Source organism: Palaemon carinicauda, unplaced genomic scaffold (genome assembly GCF_036898095.1).
Source record: "Palaemon carinicauda isolate YSFRI2023 unplaced genomic scaffold, ASM3689809v2 scaffold179, whole genome shotgun sequence".
Classification (NCBI taxonomy): Eukaryota; Metazoa; Arthropoda; class Malacostraca; order Decapoda; family Palaemonidae; genus Palaemon; species Palaemon carinicauda.
Genome location: NW_027169358.1, coordinates 45,876 through 64,851, shown reverse-complemented (window position 1 = coordinate 64,851; position 18,976 = coordinate 45,876). Strand labels below are relative to the sequence as shown.

Genomic DNA, 18,976 nt, shown 5'->3' with positions numbered 1-18,976 from the left:
ACATCTATCCTCCTATCACCCTGAGCTTTCTTCACTCCATCCATCCACCCAAACCTTGGCCTTCCTCTTGTACTTCTCCCATCAACTCTTGCATTCATCACCTTCTTTAGCAGACAGTGATAAAGGTAAGTCTTGAAAAGACTGTCAGGAACGGACGAATGCTGAAGACAACCAGATTTAAGACTGAACGTCTATATGACTCTTTTGCAAAACAATTATATCAGAATGACCTAAACAATAATCTACCAGATGAATATCCCCAGATATTAGAGGACACTGGGAAGAAACTCAAAACAAGAGTGTGGGACAGTTGCTCAGAAACAATTGGCATGAAAGATCAGAAACATGAGGACTGGTTTGATGAAAATGACGAGGCAAACAAAGCTAACAGACGTAAAAAGAAAGGCACTGATTGATGACCTGAACAATCTCACCTCGGAAACTAAAAGACAAAAGAATAAACAACTGAAAGATGATGTTCAAAGACCCACAAGAAGAATTGAAAATGATTGGTAGATAAGCAGTTTGAAGAAATGCAAATAAAATGCTGACTTTTTCAGCACTGCAAGATGAGTATATGGTTCCATCTCACAAGGACTAGATCCATTCAGAAATAAAGATTGAAATACCCATCCTTAATAGGTGGGGAACATTTCCAGGAAGTATTGAATAGAGATCCTGTAAAAGATGAAAATGCCATTAATAACAGACCTCAACAACCAGTTGTGATACTGGACAGAACCCCAACCTTAGTCGAGGTAACATCAGCAATATCTAGTCTGAAAAACAACAAGGCTCCAAGAATAGATGGCATACCAGTTAAAGCTTTTAAAGAGGGAGAACCTCTTCTCCACTTGTATGTAGATAAATTCCTTGAAAAACTTTGGATCAATGAAGAGGCACCAGAAGACCTAAGAGATGGTTTAATGCCAATCTATAATAGAAAGGACCTTTTCATATAGAAAGAAATTAATCACAAGTGCAAATTAGGAATCATTGGAAAGGTTATTGCCTGTACAATCACAAGAACTCTTTAAATATTCAACTAGGGTATCGACGAAATCGAGTCAGAGGCCCAAGGGTAAACAATTACCCCATTTTTCATTATCCCTGTACCTCTATAACTATCCCTGTTAGTTTCAAGTTTGCAGGGAAGAAACTGTACATATATGGGCTGTTTTTGAAACTACAGGTACCATGAATCATCAAACGTGTATATCATTAGCTTTAAATATACAGTATATGAAAATATTGGAAAAGGCATTTTTCTAATGAGTTTATTGAGAAATTGCAATTTGACACATCTTGTATCTCCGCCATTTTCATAAGAAAAGAGGATAGTCTTTTGCATGTGCCAAAAAAGGATTATTTCTCTCGTTTTGATTTTAATTATACAAATGTTATTCTTAAAATCATATTTCCTCTAAAATAATTTACAAAGGCTGACTCAATTCAAATTATCTGTTTTCTATTCAAAATTGATCACTGATAACTTCAACCGAAACAAATTCATTCATAATTACTATAAAAATCTTTAATCTTTACATTTAAATAAAAATTCTCGAGAGTAAGTCTTTAAGTACAAGAGAAAACGACAGCAAGTAAATTGCCAACTCACTTTGGATTATGTATAAACATTTTAAGAAGGATGAACTACCAAACAAAATATCTATTAATGAATACAAATAAAAAGCTTGACAAATATGACACTTTTAATATCATTCTTCCACTACTGACCATTCTTTAACAACAATAAAAATGACAAATTTGAAAGTAATTTGTATTTTTCTTAACACAAACCTTGAGCTCTTTATATATATTTGGCCTGCCATCACCTATCCCCCTCATATTCCTGTCTTCAATCAAAAGTGATGAGACAACACTGGTGTGTCTGTATGCGTGTGTATGTGTGTGAGAGGGGTAGCCGGCTACCTCCCCTACCCGCCGCTAAGTAGCAGTGGGGGAGTTACCCATCTCTAAACGTCTTATGGCGAGTCTTCCAGTTTTGCTGGAAGTATATCCCTAATAAAGAACGAAAGGGTTTGCATTTAGCGTCGGAACAAAGATGGTTTGATCCTACCCTCAACACAATAGCCTATACAGTACAGTACCTCAAAGTAACCTATAAGGTTACTTGTTTTTCTAGCCAATAACACATTTCCATTTGTGAAAAGAAAACCACTTTCCAGATAATCAAAAACTAAAAGCAACCTACTTATTGTTATGTATTATTGTAACAATGTGCTATGTTATTTCAAGTGTTTCAGGTATTGCGCAACATTGCATCATATTGCATGAATAAGACATGTTATGCTTTGATCATAAGAGTAATGATTTGTTTTGGTATTAGGATTCAAACATTTGTTGGTTACCTCAGATAAGATGTGATTCTTTATGATTTATGCTGGAGTAGGATTTAAGTCTTTTCAGAGCGATGCTCTTTTGTTTAGCAATGTTTTGGTTTGTGAGATTTGTGTAAGACGCTCCATATACACTTGAGAGTCAGCTGTCACAAAGTGAAGTTCATAATGTAGTCTTTTATACATTAAAGATGTATTTTAATAATACCAACGTATTATTATCCATCAAGCATACATCAACGAAGATGGGATCAGCTGAGAAATAATTACTAATGATTTATCATCTCTGTTCCAGGTAATTATTATGGTTAATAGAACTTCCTACCTAAACATCCATACATTATATTTTGGCGACGTGTGAGGTCGACGGACAAGCAGGGAGAAGCAAGCAGGGAGAAGCATTGGAGCCTATGCACAAAGACGGCCAGCACAAGAGAAGTTCCGTTTTTACAGTAGGGGACAAGAGTAAAATCGCCCAATGAAGATTTTACCAGCAGCAGAATAGGAATTTCATCAAATACACAAAAAAGGGTGAAATTTAAAGTTGGGTAGGTAGGAAGTATACTTTTGACTGCAGTATAGTAGCTTAACCTACCACAAGGTAAGCAAACAAAATGCCTTTTAACATCGAGCACCCAGAAGCTTTTAGCGTCACTGCTGAGCCTAATTCTGTTGCAACACGATGGCAACAGTGGTGTGAGGAATTTAAGATTTATTTAGAAGCATTAGGGAACATGAAGGATGCACAAAAGAAGGCATTATTACTTCATACAGCAGGTAGGGAAGTTCGGGAAGTGTTTAAGACTTTGCAGCCTACAGATGACACAAGTGAAGCTGCAATTAAGGCTCTTACCACATATTTTGCTCCTCAGGTCAATAAATTTTTTGAAAGATACCAGTTTTCAGCGCAAGCTTATCAGAAAGAAAATGAAAGTTTAGATGCATTTGTGACTAGACTAAAGAATTTAGCCGTTTCATGTGAATTTCTAGAGTTAGAAAATGTTATCATAGATCAAGTAATTGCACATTGCACATCAGAAGAGCTAAGAAAGAAATTATTGCAAGATAAAGATTTAACATTAGAAAAGGTATTGATAACAGGCAGAGCTTTAGAAACATCAAATAGGCAAAGTCACATAATAGGTAGTTCTACAAGCAATAGAATGGAAAATTCTAAAATTAATACAGTAGGTTCTAAGTGGAAAATCAATGAGAATCAGAGAAGGAATATGTCAAAGCCTAGTCATAGAAAAGTGCCTAACACTAATGTTCATAAATATCAGAATCAGGCTTATACACAGAAACAACAGGAAAAACCCAAGTGTTTTAGGTGTGGTAAAACTGATCATCTTGCATACGAAGCAAAGAAATGCCCTGCTACTGGACAGACATGCCAGAATTGCAGAAAGCTAGGTCATTTTGCAACTGCTTGTAGATTTCCTAAACAGTACGCAAAGAAAATAAATGCTACAGTTGATACTATGGGTCAAGAGAATAATGAGGAAAATGTTCATGATAATCAGGTTAGTTCCGAAACTGATTTTGCGTTTCACATAAATTCAGTCAATAAAGGTGCAAAGAAACATATCATGGTAGAAGTAATCATAAATGGTAAACCAATTTTGATGCAAGTTGACACAGCAGCCGATGTATCAATTATGTCTGAGAAAATGGCTAAAGGCATTCCTAATTTGTTATTAGAAGGTACAAATAGAGTTTTGAAAAGTTATAATGGTTTTGATATTCAGGTAATAGGTGCTTCGAACGTAGAAGTACAGTACAAAGAACAGAAATTAGAGAGAATGCCATTAACAGTAGTAAAAGGTAATGGACAAACTTTGCTAGGTTTAGATTGGCTACAGTATTTGAAGTTAGATTGGCCTAGTATTTTGAAGGTTGCAGGTAGACAAGATGAAAACAAAAATGAAATGTCTATGGATGATATCATATCAGAATTTCAAGACGTATTTGAAGATAAAATAGGTACAGTAAAGAACGCAAAGGCAATTTTAGTTTTGAAACCTGACAGTTCTCCTAGATTTTTTGCTCCGAGACCAGTACCGTATGCATTGAAAAGTGCAGTTGAAACAGAAATCAGGAGATTAGAAAGTGAAGGTTCCTGGGAAAAGGTCACATATTCAGATTGGGCTACACCATTAGTTCCTATTGTGAAGGAAAGTGGACAGGTTAGGTTGTGTGGAGATTACAAAGTAACGTTAAATCCACAACTGCAAGTAGCTCAACATCCCTTACCAAATCCGAAAGACATGTTTGCAACTATGTCAGGATGCAGTGTTTTTTCTAAATTAGATTTAAGACAAGCATTTCAACAGCTTCCCATGGATGAAACTTCACAAGAATTATGTACAGTAAATACATCCTTAGGTTTGTTTAGGCCAAAGAGATTACCTTATGGAGTTGCAAGTAGTCCAGCTATATGGCAACAAACTATGGATAAGATTTTTTCAGGAATGCAAGGAGTATTCATTTTTATAGATGATATTTTAATTGCGGGTAAAGACACAAGAGAACATAGAGAAAGATTGCGAACAGTTCTGAAGAAGTTGAAGGAACATAATATTAGAGTAAATAAGAACAAATGTATTTTAGAAGTTGATTCAGTGGAATACTTAGGTTTTGTAATAAATGGCAAGGGTATTCACAAAACTAAAGAGAAGATTAAAGCTGTACAATCAACAAAAGTGCCAGAAAATGTTAAGGAATTACAATCATTTCTAGGTTTAGTAACATTTTATGGGAATTTCATTCAGAATTTGTCTACAATTGCACATCCATTGTATAATCTGTTGAATAAGGGTGTAAAATGGAAGTGGACAAAAGAGTGTCAGGAATCTTTTGAAAGAATCAAGCAGGAAATAACATCACCTACATTCTTAGTACATTATCAAATGGATTTACCAGTTAAATTAGTTTGTGATGCATCAAACATATATCTAGGTGCAGTATTATCTCATGTAATGCCAGATGGAACAGAAAAACCAATTGCATTCACTTCTAGAGTATTGAACAAGGCAGAAAGGAATTACTCTCAAATAGAAAAGGAAGGTTTAGCATTAGTTTATGGAGTTAAAAAAATGTTATTTTTATTAGTAAAATAAATTTTTGAATATACTTACCCGATAATCATGTAGCTGTCAACTCCGTTGCCCGACAGAATTCTACGGGAGGGATACGCCAGCTATCACAATACTAGAAGGGGGTGTACTCACCAGCGCCACCTGTGGCCAGGTACTACAGTACTTCTTGTTGACACCTCCTCAATTTTTCCTCGGTCCACTGGTTCTCTATGGGGAGGAAGGGAGGGTCAATTAAATCATGATTATCGGGTAAGTATATTCAAAAATTTATTTTACTAATAAAAATAACATTTTTCAATATTAAACTTACCCGATAATCATGTAGCTGATTCACACCCAGGGGGGTGGGTGAAAACCAGTGTACAAGATTAAAGGATAGCTAAGTATCCCGTATTTCATATAACAGTTATCTCAAAATAACAATGAAATAATAAGTACCTGGTAAGGAAGTCGACTTGAACCGTTACTCTGCCTCTTTTTTAAGTTCGTCTTCCTTACTGAGCGCAGCGTTCCTCTTAGGAGGCTGAATCAACTCAAAGGTGCTAAAGTATATAGGGCTGCAACCCCTACTAAAGGACCTCTACACAACCTCTAACCCAGGCGCTTCTCAAGAATGAATTGACCACCCGCCAAATCAAAAGGATGCGGAAGGCTTCTTAGCCTACCGTAACAACCATAAAAACAACAATAAAAGCATTCAAGAGAAAGGTTAAAAAAGGTTATGGGATTAAGGGAATGTAGTGGCTGAGCCCTCACCTACTACTGCACTCGCTGCTACGAATGGTCCCAGGGTGTAGCAGTTCTCGTAAAGAGACTGGACATCTTTAAGATAAAATGATGCAAACACTGACTTGCTCCTCCAATAGGTTGCATCCATTATGCTCTGCAGAGAACGGTTTTTATTAAAGGCCATCGAAGTAGCTACGGCTCTCACTTCGTGGGTCCTTACCTTCAGCAAAGCAAGGTCTTCCTCCTTTAAGTGAGAATGGGCTTCTCTAATCAGAAGCCTTATATAATACGAAACCCCGTTTTTGGACATGGGCCTCGAAGGTTTCTTGATGGCACACCATAAGGCTTCTGACTGTCCTCGAATAGGTTTTGACCTATTAAGATAATATTTCAGAGCTCTGACAGGGCAAAGAACTCTTTCTAGCTCGTTACCTACCATGTTGGAGAGGCTAGGTATTTCAAACGATCTAGGCCAAGGACGTGAAGGAAGTTCATTCTTAGCTAAGAATCCGAGCTGTAAAGAACATGTTGCAGATTCGGATGTGAACCCAATGTTCTTGCTGAAGGCATGAACCTCACTGACTCTTTTAGCTGTCGCAAGGCAGACGAGAAAAAGAGTCTTGAGGGTAAGGTCCTTGAATGAAGCTGACTGGAGAGGTTCGAACCTAGGTGACATAAGGAACCTTAAGACTACGTCTAGGTTCCAGCCTGGAGTGGGTAGACGACGCTCTTTAGAAGTCTCAAAAGACTTAAGGATGTCTTGAAGGTCCTTGTTGGAAGAAAGGTCCAAACCTCTGTGGCGGAGAACTGAAGCCAACATACTCCTGTACCCTTTAATCGTAGGAGCTGAAAGGGATCTCTCATTCCTAAGATGTAATAGGAAGTCAGCTATTTGGGTCACAGAGGTATTGGTAGAGGAAACTGCATTGGCTCTACACCAGCTCCGGAAGACTTCCCACTTGGATTGGTAGACTCTACGAGTGGAAACCCTCCTTGCTCTGGTAATCGCACTGGCTGCCTCCTTCGAAAAGCCTCTAGCTCTAGCGAATCTTTCGACAGTCTGAAGGCAGTCAGCCGAAGAGCGTGGAGGTTTGGGTGCAACCTGTCTACGTGAGGTTGACGTAGAAGGTCCACTCTTAGAGGGAGAGTCCTGGGGACGTCGACCAGCCATTGTAGTACCTCTGTGAACCATTCTCTTGCAGGCCAAAGGGGAGCAACCAGCGTCAGCCGTGTCCCTTCGTGCGAGATGAACTTCTGAAGGACTTTGTTTATGATCTTGAACGGTGGAAATGCGTAAAGGTCGAGATGGGACCAGTTCAGCAGAAAAGCATCCACATGAACTGCTGCTGGGTCTGGAACTGGGGAACAGTACAAAGGAAGTCTCTTGGTCATGGAGGTGGCAAACAGATCGATGGTCGGCTGACCCCACAAGGTCCAAAGTCTGTTGCACACGCTCTTGTGGAGGGTCCATTCCGTGGGGATGACCTGATCCCTTCTGCTTAGGCGATCTGCTGAGACGTTCATGTTGCCCTGAATGAACCTCGTAACTAGGGTGAGGTTTAGACTTCTTGACCAAATGAGGAGGTCCCTTGCGATCTCGTATAGGCTCCTCGAATGGGTCCCTCCTTGCTTGGAGATGTAAGCCAAGGCTGTGGTGTTGTCAGAGTTCACCTCCACCACCTTGCCTAGCAGGAGGGACTTGAAGTTCAATAGGGCTAAATGAACTGCTAGTAGCTCCTTGCAGTTGATGTGGAGCGTTTCCTGTTCCTCGTTCCACGTTCCCGAGCACTCCTGTCCGTTCAAGGTCGCGCCCCAGCCCGAGTCCGATGCATCCGAGAAGAGATGAAGATTGGGGGTCTGAATCGCCAACGATAGGCCCTCCCTGAGAAGGAGATTGGTCTTCCACCACAAGAGAGTGGTCTTCATCTCTTTGGTGACTGGGATAGAGACTGCTTCGAGAGTCAAACCCTTGTCCCAATGAGCTGCAAGATGGAATTGAAGAGGGCGGAGGTGGAGTCTCCCTAGCTCGACGAACAGGGCCAACGATGAAAGGGTCCCTGTGAGACTCATCCACTGTCTCACCGAGCAACTGCTCCTCTTCAGCATGCTCAGGATGCAATCTAGGGCTTGGCTTATCCTTGGGGCCGATGGAAAAGCCCGAAAATCCTGACTCCGAATCTCCATTCCCAGGTACACAATGGATTGGGAGGGAATGAGCTGAGACTTTTCTAGATTGACTAACAGACCCAGTTCTTTGATCAAGTCCAAAGTCCAGTTGAGACTCTCCAGACAGCGACGACTCGTGGAGGCTCTCAACAGCCAGTCGTCTAAATAAAGGGAGGCTCTGATGTCCGATAAGTGGAGGAATTTTGCTATATTCCTCATCAGATGCGTAAACACCATAGGAGCTGTGCTTAGGCCAAAACACAGGGCTTGGAATTGGTAGACAACCTTTCCAAAAACGAATCTCAGGAAAGGTTGGGAGTCTGGATGAATAGGAACGTGAAAGTAAGCATCTTTCAGGTCCAAAGAGACCATCCAGTCCTCCTGCCTGACCGCTGCTAGGACCGACTTCGTCGTCTCCATCGTGAACGTCTGCTTGGTGACATAAGCATTGAGCGCGCTGACGTCCAGCACCGGTCTCCAACCTCCTGTCTTCTTGGCCACCAGAAAGAGACGGTTGTAGAAGCCCGGGGATTGATGGTCCCGGACTATAACCACTGCCTTCTTCTGTAAAAGGAGCGACACCTCCTGGTGCAACGCTAGCCTCTTGTCCTTTTCTTTGTAGTTGGGAGAGAGGTTGATGGGAGATGTGGTCAGAGGGGGTTTGCGGCAGAATGGTATCCTGTAACCCTCCCTCAGCCAACTGACAGACTGGGCGTCTGCACCTCTCTTTTCCCAGGCTTGCCAGAAGATCTTGAGTCTGGCTCCTACTGCTGTCTGGAGATGAGGAGAGTCAGTTTTTGCCTTTAGAAGTCTTGGAACCTTTCCTAGACTTGCTCCTGGAAGAGTCTGGACGGGAGCTTCCTCGGCTGGGGGCTCTACCACGAAAGGGCGAAATAAACCTCGTAGCAGGAGTATCAGCCACTGGGGTGCGAAAAGTCCTGGGGACTGAGGTAGCAACCTTAGTCTTACGAGCTGATGAGGCCACAAGATCATGGGTGTCCTTTTGTATCAGGGCCGCAGACAAGTCCTTAACAAGCTCTTCGGGAAACAGGAACTTAGAGAGCGGAGCGAAAAGGAGTTGAGACCTTTGACAAGGTGTGATGCTGGAGGAAAGGAAGGTACAAAGCTGCTCCCTTTTCTTAAGCACTCCTGACACAAACATCGAAGCAAGCTCGCCAGATCCATCCCTAATAGCCTTATCCATGCAGGACATTAAGAGCATGGCTGAGTCCTTGTCCGCAGGGGAGGTCTTCTTGCTAAGGGCCCCCAGGCACCAGTCTAGGAAATTGAACATCTCAAAGGCTCTAAATACACCCTTTAGGAAGTGATCAAGATCTGAGAAGGTCCAGCAAACCTTAGAGCGCCTCATTGCTGTTCTACGAGGAGAGTCTACCAAACTTGAGAAGTCAGCCTGGGCAGAGGCAGGTACTCCCAAGCCTGGTTCCTCTCCTGTGGCATACCAAACGCCCGCTTTAGAAGTGAGCTTAGTCGGAGGAAACATAAAGGAAGTCTTTCCTAGTTGCTGCTTAGACTGCAACCACTCCCCTAAAATCCTTAACGCTCTCTTAGAGGACCTTGCAAAGACGAGCTTAGTATACGTTGACTTGGCTGGCTGCATGCCCAGCGAAAACTCAGATGGCGGAGAGCGGGGGGTAGCAGAGACAAAATGGTCTGGGTATACCTCTCTGAAAAGAGCCAAGACCTTACGAAAGTCAATAGGAGGCGGAGAAGACTTGGATTCATCCACGTCTGATGAGGGGTCCAGGTGTGCAGCCTCATCATCAGAAACCTCATCACCAGAGTGTAGCGAAGTGAGAGGTAAGGTATGCTGAACAGCAGAATCTGCACGAGCTGGAGCAAAAACGCTTGTGGTTTCCTCTTCAAGTCTCTGTTGAGGGAACACCTGAGGCTCAGGCTGCAAAGGCTGGTCAAAAGAAGTAGCAGAAGGTAGGCGCATGGGTGGAGGAGGCTGACTCCTGGCATGAGTGTCTTGCCTCAAGGGTTGCGCTTGCTGTAAGGTGAGCGGATGCGCAGTAGCAAGTTCCTGAGGAACGAGTTGAGGTTCCTGAGGTGTGAGCTGCGAGAGTTGGGGTAGAGGCTGCGCAGAACGCATAACTTGTCTCGCGAGTTGAGGTTCCTGAGGCGCAAGGCTAAGGTGTTGAGGCTCTCGCCTTGAGGAGGGTTGAGGTCGCTGCAGCGAGAGCTGAGGTGTCTGCCTCATGGATGGGAGAGGTTGTTGTACCTCAAGAGAGTGTTGCCTCACTGGTGGAACCGCAAGTGGAAGCGGAGGAAGTAAGGTATAAGCTTCCTGTTCCCATTGCTGAGGTTGCCTTAAGGAAGGCGGAGGTAGCTGCACACCACTGGAAACTGGTAACTCAGTACGTGGTAAGGTATCCTGAGGAGCCTCAACATCGTACGCCTGGCAGGCAGGACTGCGGTTAGGCGGAGCGATCGCAGGAGGTGGTGTAACCTTCTCAGCCTGACACTCACGCATCAAGACCGCAAGTTGTGACTGCATGGACTGCAGTAGAGTCAACTTGGGGTCGGCAGACACTAAGGTCTGCTGAGGCAAAGCCTTAACAGATGAGATCTGTTGCGGCAGAACCTTACTCCTCTTAGGAGGAGTGCCTTCAACTGATGACTGCTGCGAGTCAGAGCTGATCCAATGACTGCAGCCAGGTTGTAGAGCTCTTGAGGTCTGGACTCTGCGTTTGAGAGGTCTTGAGACCTGAGTCCAACGTTTCCTCCCTGACAATTCTTCAGCAGACGAGTAAAAGACGGGCTCAATCGTCTGCGGGTGGGAGTGACGGTCTCTGGAAGACACGCCCGCAACCACCGAGGATACTTCTGTGCGCCGATCAAGGCCTGCCGAACCCTTTTGCCCTTCGACATTGCTTCTCCCCTGGGCTTGGGAGCTTGCAAGAGGTCCCGGACTGGGAGGACGACTGGCACGCACAGAAGTACCCTCACGCACCACACTGACACTGACACTAGCACTTGGCACTGCACTGACACTAGCACTCGTCACAGCACTGGCACTATTACCACCCACTGCACTCTTGACCTTAAGTTCCTTGACTTCGGCCATAAGAGACTTATGATCACTAACCACCGACTCCACTTTGTCACCTAAAGCCTGAATGGCACGCAAAACAACAGACATATCAGGTTGAGGGCAAATAGTAGGTTCGGGGGTAGCCACTACAGGGGGAGGAAAAGATAGGGGATCATGAGGTGAGGAAAAAAGTGAAGAGCGAGAAGAACTTCTCCTAACTCTCTCTCTCTCTAACTTGGTTGAATACTTAAGAAATCGGACAAAATCAAGTTCCGAAAGTCCGGCGCATTCCTCACATCGATCTTCCAACTGACAGGGTCTTTCCCTACAGTCAGAACAAGCGGTGTGAGGATCTACCGAGGCCTTCGGAATACGCCTATTACAAGACCTACATCGTCTATGGGGTGGGGCTTGTGAAATGTCAGACATCTTGAATCAAAGAGTTAGCCAAGTGGGGATTCCAAATCAAGCAAAAAGATCGTTAACCATTAATCAGAACTAAATAATAGCTATCTAAGCTAATATAGAAGTTTTCCAGTAAAGCGACAGCCGAAATCTGAGAGAAATACTTCACCAAAAGCCGTGAAAATACTCCAAGATCATAAGCGTATCCCAGAACGTCTTGCCAGAAGCACGACAGAGGAAAAATTGAGGAGGTGTCAACAAGAAGTACTGTAGTACCTGGCCACAGGTGGCGCTGGTGAGTACACCCCCTTCTAGTATTGTGATAGCTGGCGTATCCCTCCCGTAGAATTCTGTCGGGCAACGGAGTTGACAGCTACATGATTATCGGGTAAGTTTAATATTGAAAATTCCATATGTATCTTTATGGTAGGAAAAAGTTCACACTTGTTACAGATCATAAACCTTTATTAGCAATATTGGGTCCAAAAGCAAGTTTACCTACGTTGGTAGCTGCAAGACTACAACGTTGGGCAGTTACGTTAGCAGCGTACCACTATGATATAGAATACCGTCCAACATCAAATATGGGTAATGCAGATGCTTTATCCAGATTACCCGTAGACAAAGCTCCAGAAGAGTATGATGACAGTGTTTTATTAATTTCAGTATGTAATGTACCAATTACTGCAAAAGATGTAGCACACAGTACCAAGCAAGACCCAGTACTTAGTAAGGTTTTGGAGAGTTTAATGACAGGTAGGGACTTATGTGGAAAGGAGGAAAATTGTAAACCGTATAAGGATATATGGTATGAACTGAGTGTGACACAAGGAATAGTGATGAGAGGTTCCAGGGTAGTTATTCCTAATTCACTGAGAAATAAGGTTTTGTCTGAAATACATGCTGATCACCAAGGTATTGTAAGATCAAAGTCAATTGCGAGAACTTTTGTATGGTGGCCAGGTGTAGATAAAGATGTGGAATGTTATATAAAGAATTGTATGAATTGTGTTATGCAACAAAACAATCCTCAATTTGCTAGAATGCACCCGTGGGAGTTGCCCAGGTATCCATGGCAAAGAGTGCATATAGATTTTGCAGGTCCTTTTTTGAATTATTTATTTTTGATAGTAGTAGATGCTTACAGTAAGTGGCCAGAAATTATCCCAATGAAGACGACAACGTCTTACGCCACAATAAAAGAGTTAATGCAAATTTTTTCAACGCATGGTATTCCAGAAAGAATTGTTACAGATAATGGTCCACAATTTACCTCACAAGAGTTTAAAGAATTTTGTAATGTCAATGGTATGAAGCATACATTTTCAGCTACATATCATCCATCTACTAATGGAGAGGCTGAAAGATTTGTCCAAACATTTAAGCACAATATGAAGTGTAGAAGAGCGAATTCAAGTAGTGTGTTTTTGCATGTGTCAAAATTTTTATTGTCTTATAGAACAACGCCGCACAGCACAACAGGCGTGGCACCCTCAAATTTGTTAATGGGAAGGAGGATAAGGTGTAAGTTAGATTTGTTGTATCCAAGTTTGCAAAGTGATTTAGAAGATAAAGGGTATAAACAAGTAGCAAAGCTTCCTAATGTAAGACATTTTTTACCTTTGTCTGATGTCATGGTAAGATCGTACAACACTCCAGAGAAGTGGGTACCAGGAGAGATTGTAAGAGAGATAGGAAATTTACATTATGATGTTCGTGTTGGTGATAATGTTGTAAAACGTCATGTTGATCAATTACAGCCGTTAAACAGAAAGACAGTAGAGCATGTGAATGTTAGAGATGAGAAACTTAAAGAAGTAGTTAGATCAAATGAGTCAAGTATTAACCAAGATGGTCCAACATCCAATGTAGATTCAGAACCAATTCATGTACCAGTACAAGATGAGGTTAAAGTGCTTCCTAATAGGATTAACAGAGGAAAGCCCCCTGAGAGATTAGATTTATGAATGTTTTTACAATGTCAAGTTAAGGGGGAGGAGACTGTTATGTATTATTGTAACAATGTGCTATGTTATTTCAAGTGTTTCAGGTATTGCGCAACATTGCATCATATTGCATGAATAAGACATGTTATGCTTTGATCATAAGAGTAATGATTTGTTTTGGTATTAGGATTCAAACATTTGTTGGTTACCTCAGATAAGATGTGATTCTTTATGATTTATGCTGGAGTAGGATTTAAGTCTTTTCAGAGCGATGCTCTTTTGTTTAGCAATGTTTTGGTTTGTGAGATTTGTGTAAGACGCTCCATATACACTTGAGAGTCAGCTGTCACAAAGTGAAGTTCATAATGTAGTCTTTTATACATTAAAGATGTATTTTAATAATACCAACGTATTATTATCCATCAAGCATACATCAACGAAGATGGGATCAGCTGAGAAATAATTACTAATGATTTATCATCTCTGTTCCAGGTAATTATTATGGTTAATAGAACTTCCTACCTAAACATCCATACATTATACTTATAAAGGATTTCCATCCAGTACAAACAGATGCGATGTTTTATGAGTTCCTAAGGGAACTTTAAAGAAAGGGTCGGCGAGAGTCACGAGATCTGGCTATTTCCATCGCATCGGCGTCATGATTAAAAGCCGCTTTCATCTTGGGGTGACAGCAACCTTACCTGGAATATTGCTCGATTAAAATAAATCATCATAAAAAAAAAGCCCTTTCCCTAATAGTGTCACTTGAAAAATGCTAAAATTTGATCTAACTTCAGAGAAATTCATTGCTGGGCACCAAGACTTCATTCAAAATTTACATAGTACATAAAATATATAAATAATTCCATTATGTTATAAATTAAACATTAAATATTTGTACGACCTTAGTAACTATTCTTAACAAAACCAACATAGCTTCAGTCGGGATAGAGCTACACTCTTCAACCTGTAAGGTACTGAACAGCTTTGAGATGAAAACACAGTTGTCAAAACATAGCTTATGTTTTCGTTTATTACACTTCTGTACTTATATTTTCTCGTTATGCTATGTATAATACCATTATACCATTATCAAAGATGAGTATGTACTGTATTTTTTAATTTCATGATTGGAATTGCTTTTAGTAACTTTTCATCATAACTGCTTGTTGCAGAGCTCATCGCAATGTCACATATCGGCATAACATGTCAAATTTGAAAGTAATATGTTATTTTCATTAGTAAAATAAATTTTTGAATATACTTACCCGGTGATCATATAGCTGTCAGCTCTGCTGCCCGACAGAAAAACCTAAGGACAAAATACGCCAGCGATCGCTATACAGGTGGAGGTGTACATCAACTGCGCCATCTGTCGAGCAGGTACTCAAGTACTCCACGTCAACACAGAACCAATTTTCTCCTCGGCCCACTGGGTCTCTATTGGGGAGGAAGGGAGGGTCCTTTAATTTATGATCACCGGGTAAGTATATTCAAAAATTTATTTTACTAATGAAAATAACATTTTTCAATATTAAACTTAGCCGGTGATCATATAGCTGATTCACACCCAGGGGGGTGGGTAGAGACCAGCATTACATGTTGACATTATTATGAGCTAAGTATTTTGTATTTCATTTTAGCAGTTATTCAAAATAACAAACATAAAATAAATAAGTACCTGGTAAGGAAGTCGACTTGAACAATTACTCTGCCTTTTTAAGTACGTCTTCCTTACTGAGCCTCGCGATCCTCATAGGATGCTGAGCGACTCCTAGGAGCTGAAGTATGAAGGGTTGCAACCCATACTAAAGGACCTCATCAAAACCTCTAATCTAGGCGCTTCTCAAGAAATGACTTTGACCACCCGCCAAATCAAGTAGGATGCGAAAGGCTTCTTAGCCTTCCGGACAACCCAAAAACAATAATAAAACATTTCAAGAGAAAGATTAAAAAAGGTTATGGAATTAGGGAATTGTAGTGGTTGAGCCCTCACCCACTACTGCACTCGTTGCTACGAATGGTCCCAGAGTGTAGCAGTTCTCGTAAAGAGACTGGACATTCTTAAGATAAAAAGACGCGAACACTGATTTGCTTTTCCAATAGGTTGCGTCGAATATACTTTGCAGAGATCTATTTTGTTTAAAGGCCACGGAAGTTGCGACAGCTCTAACTTCGTGTGTCCTTACCTTCAGCAAAGCTTGGTCTTCCTCATTCAGATGGGAATGAGCTTCTCGTATTAACAGTCTGATAAAATAGGATAAAGCATTCTTTGACATAGGCAAAGATGGATTCTTAACTGAACACCATAAAGCTTCAGACGGGCCTCGTAAAGGTTTTAAATAGAACTTAAGAGCTCGTACAGGACATAAGACTCTTTCTAGTTCATTTCCAACCATACGATAAGTTTGGAATATCGAACGATATTGGTCAAGGCCGAGAAGGCAGCTCGTGTTTGGCTAGAAAACCAAGTTGTAGAACATGTAGCCGTTTCGGATGAGAATCCGATGTTCTAGCTGAAGGCATGAATCTCACTGACTCTTTTAGCTGTGGCTAAGCATATCAGGAAAAGAGTCTTAAAGGTGAGAACTTTCAGGGAGGCTGATTGTAGCGGTTCGAACCTGTCTGACATAAGGAATCTTAGTACCACGTCTAAATTCCAACCAGGTGTAACCAAACGACGCTCCTTCGTGGTCTCAAAAGACTTAAGGAGGTCCTGTAGATCTTTATTGTTGGAAAGATCTAAGCCTCTGTGACGGAAGACTGATGTCAACATGCTTCTGTAACCCTTGATAGTGGGAGCTGAAAGAGATCGTTCTTTCCTCAGATATAAGAGAAAGTCAGCTATTTGAGTTACAGAGGTACTGGTCGAGGAAACGGATACTGACTTGCACCAGTTTCGGAAGATTTCCCACTTCGATTGGTAGACTCTAAGGGTGGATGTTCTCCTTGCTCTAGCAATCGCTCTGGTTGCCTCCTTCGAAAAGCCTCTAGCTCTCGAGAGTCTTTCGATAGTCTGAAGGCAGTCAGACGAAGAGCGTGGAGGCCTTGGTGTACCTTCTTTACGCGTGGCTGACATAGAAGGTACACCCTTAGGGGAAGTGTTCTGGGAACGTCTACTAGCCATCGAAGTACCTCGGTGAGCCATTCTCTCGCGGGCCAGAGGGAAGCAACTAGCGTCAACCTTGTCCCTTCGTGAGAGGCGAACTTCTGCAGTACCTTGTTGACAATCTTGAACGGAGGGAATGCATATAGATCTAGATGTGACCAATCTAGTAGAAAGGCATCTATATGAACCGCTGCTGGGTCCGGGATTGGTGAGCAAAATATTGGGAGCCTCTTGGTCATCGAGGTTGCGAAGAGATCTATGGTTGGCTGGCCCCAGGTGGCCCAAAGTCTCTTGCATACATCCTTGTGGAGGGTCCATTCTGTTGGAATTATTTGTCCCTTCCGACTGAGACAATCTGCCATGACATTCAAGTTGCCTTGGATGAACCTCGTTACTAGGGAAATGTCTAGACCTTTTGACCAGGTGAGGAGGTCCCTTGCGATCTCGTACCATGTCAGAGAGTAGGTCCCTCCTTGCTTGGAGATGTACGCCAAAGCCGTGGTGTTGTCCGAGTTCACCTCCACCACTTTGCCTTGAAGGAGAGACCTGAAGCTTTTCCAGGTCAGACGTACTGCCAGTAGCTTCTTGCAGTTGAAATGCATTGTCCTTTGACTCGAGTTCCATAATCCCGAGCATTCCCTACCGTCTAATGTCGCACCCCAGCCTACGTCCGATGCGTCCGAGAAGAGAACGTGGTTGGGAGTCTGAACAGTCAGGGGAAGACCCTCTCTAAGGTTGATATAGTCCTTTCACCAAGTCAGACCAGACTTTATCTTTCCGGAAACCGGGATCGAGACCGCTTCTAGCGTCTTGTCCTTTTTCCAGTGAAAAGCTAGATGGTATAGAAGAGGACGGAGGTGTAGTCTTCCTAGTGACACAAATTGATCCACGGATGACAGTGTCCCTACCAGACTCATCCACAGCCTGACTGGGCAGCGTTCCTTCTTCAGCATCTTCTGGATGGATAGCAGGGCTGGGGGTTGATCGTCTTGTTCAGCAACGTCCTCATCAGAGGGTTCCTCATCCGAAACTGATGAGGAAACGGCAACGGAGTGGGCAACGTCTGACTCGCTGAATCCGGTCGCACTGGTGGATGCGTGACGGAGCCGGACGCAATATCATGGCACTGCTGCACAGTCTGTGAACTGTCAACAACCATGGGTGCGCGAGGAAGTACAGCGTCAACCCGAAACTGTCTAGACTGTCTGGGTTGTGCAGTCAACACCCTACCGGGTTGCTGAGGTTGACGCACTGCGTCACAACAAGTCACCTCTGCTGGTTGTTGAACGTCTTCCTAGTGACACACTGAACGTCAACAACCACCTCCGAGCGTCGCTTAACGTCAACGTGCGACTGGCAACCCACACTGAGTCGCATCGGTGGAGGAACCACCTCAACTGGCAGACGCGAGTAGGATACCTCAGCGTCAACAGGGCGCACAACCAACCGGTAGGAAGGTTGTTGGCCAGAAGGTTCTTCTCCGTATTTAAGTCCTCTATCAAGGACACAAGCTTGGACTGCATGTCTTGCAGCAAAGCCCATTTAGGGTCTACGGGAGCAGGTGTGGCAACAGACGGGGTTAGCGACTGAGGCGGAACCATTTACCATCCCTGGAAGCCTTGTTATGTGTGACATAATAGTACAGCAAAACTTCAAAGGCTCGACAAAAGTTGAGAAGTTGACCTGTAAACAACTGGAGCGTCTCCTGGCTAGGCGCCAGGGCGAGTCTACCAGAATTGAGAAGTCTACCTGGGCAGAGGCATGAACTCCCAAGCCGAGAACTTCTCTCGTGTCTTATCAGACTCTCGCTCTATAAGCCAGTTTAAAAGAAGGGAAATCAAAGGCTGTATCCCTAAAACTCCTCCTGGTGCAAAAACCAGTCGCCTAGCCAACGTAACGCTCTCTAGGAGAGCGAGAGAGCACTAGCTTAACAACAACGGCTTCGAAGTAGCTAGGCCTAGTGTAAGTTCTGACGTGAGGCGAACGAGGAGCAGCAGTTACAAGATCAGGACGAAGATCCTTAAAAAATCATCATGATTTAATTAAAGTCCATAGGAGGCTAAGCAGCTTAAGGCTCCTCTCCAAATGACAGAGTCCTCAAAGGA

The 18,976-nt window shown here is 42.7% G+C and overlaps 1 long non-coding RNA gene across 2 annotated transcripts in view; it reads right to left on the bottom strand.

The window, feature by feature from the left end:
• The window catches only part of LOC137635812 (uncharacterized), a 46,750-nt gene that overhangs the window by 8,242 nt on the left and 19,532 nt on the right, over positions 1 to 18,976 (bottom strand). For both annotated transcript variants that reach the window (XR_011042798.1, XR_011042797.1), the window contains exon 2: positions 14,303 to 14,463. This is a non-coding gene — a long non-coding RNA (uncharacterized lncRNA). The remainder of the gene's footprint in view (positions 1 to 14,302; positions 14,464 to 18,976) is intronic.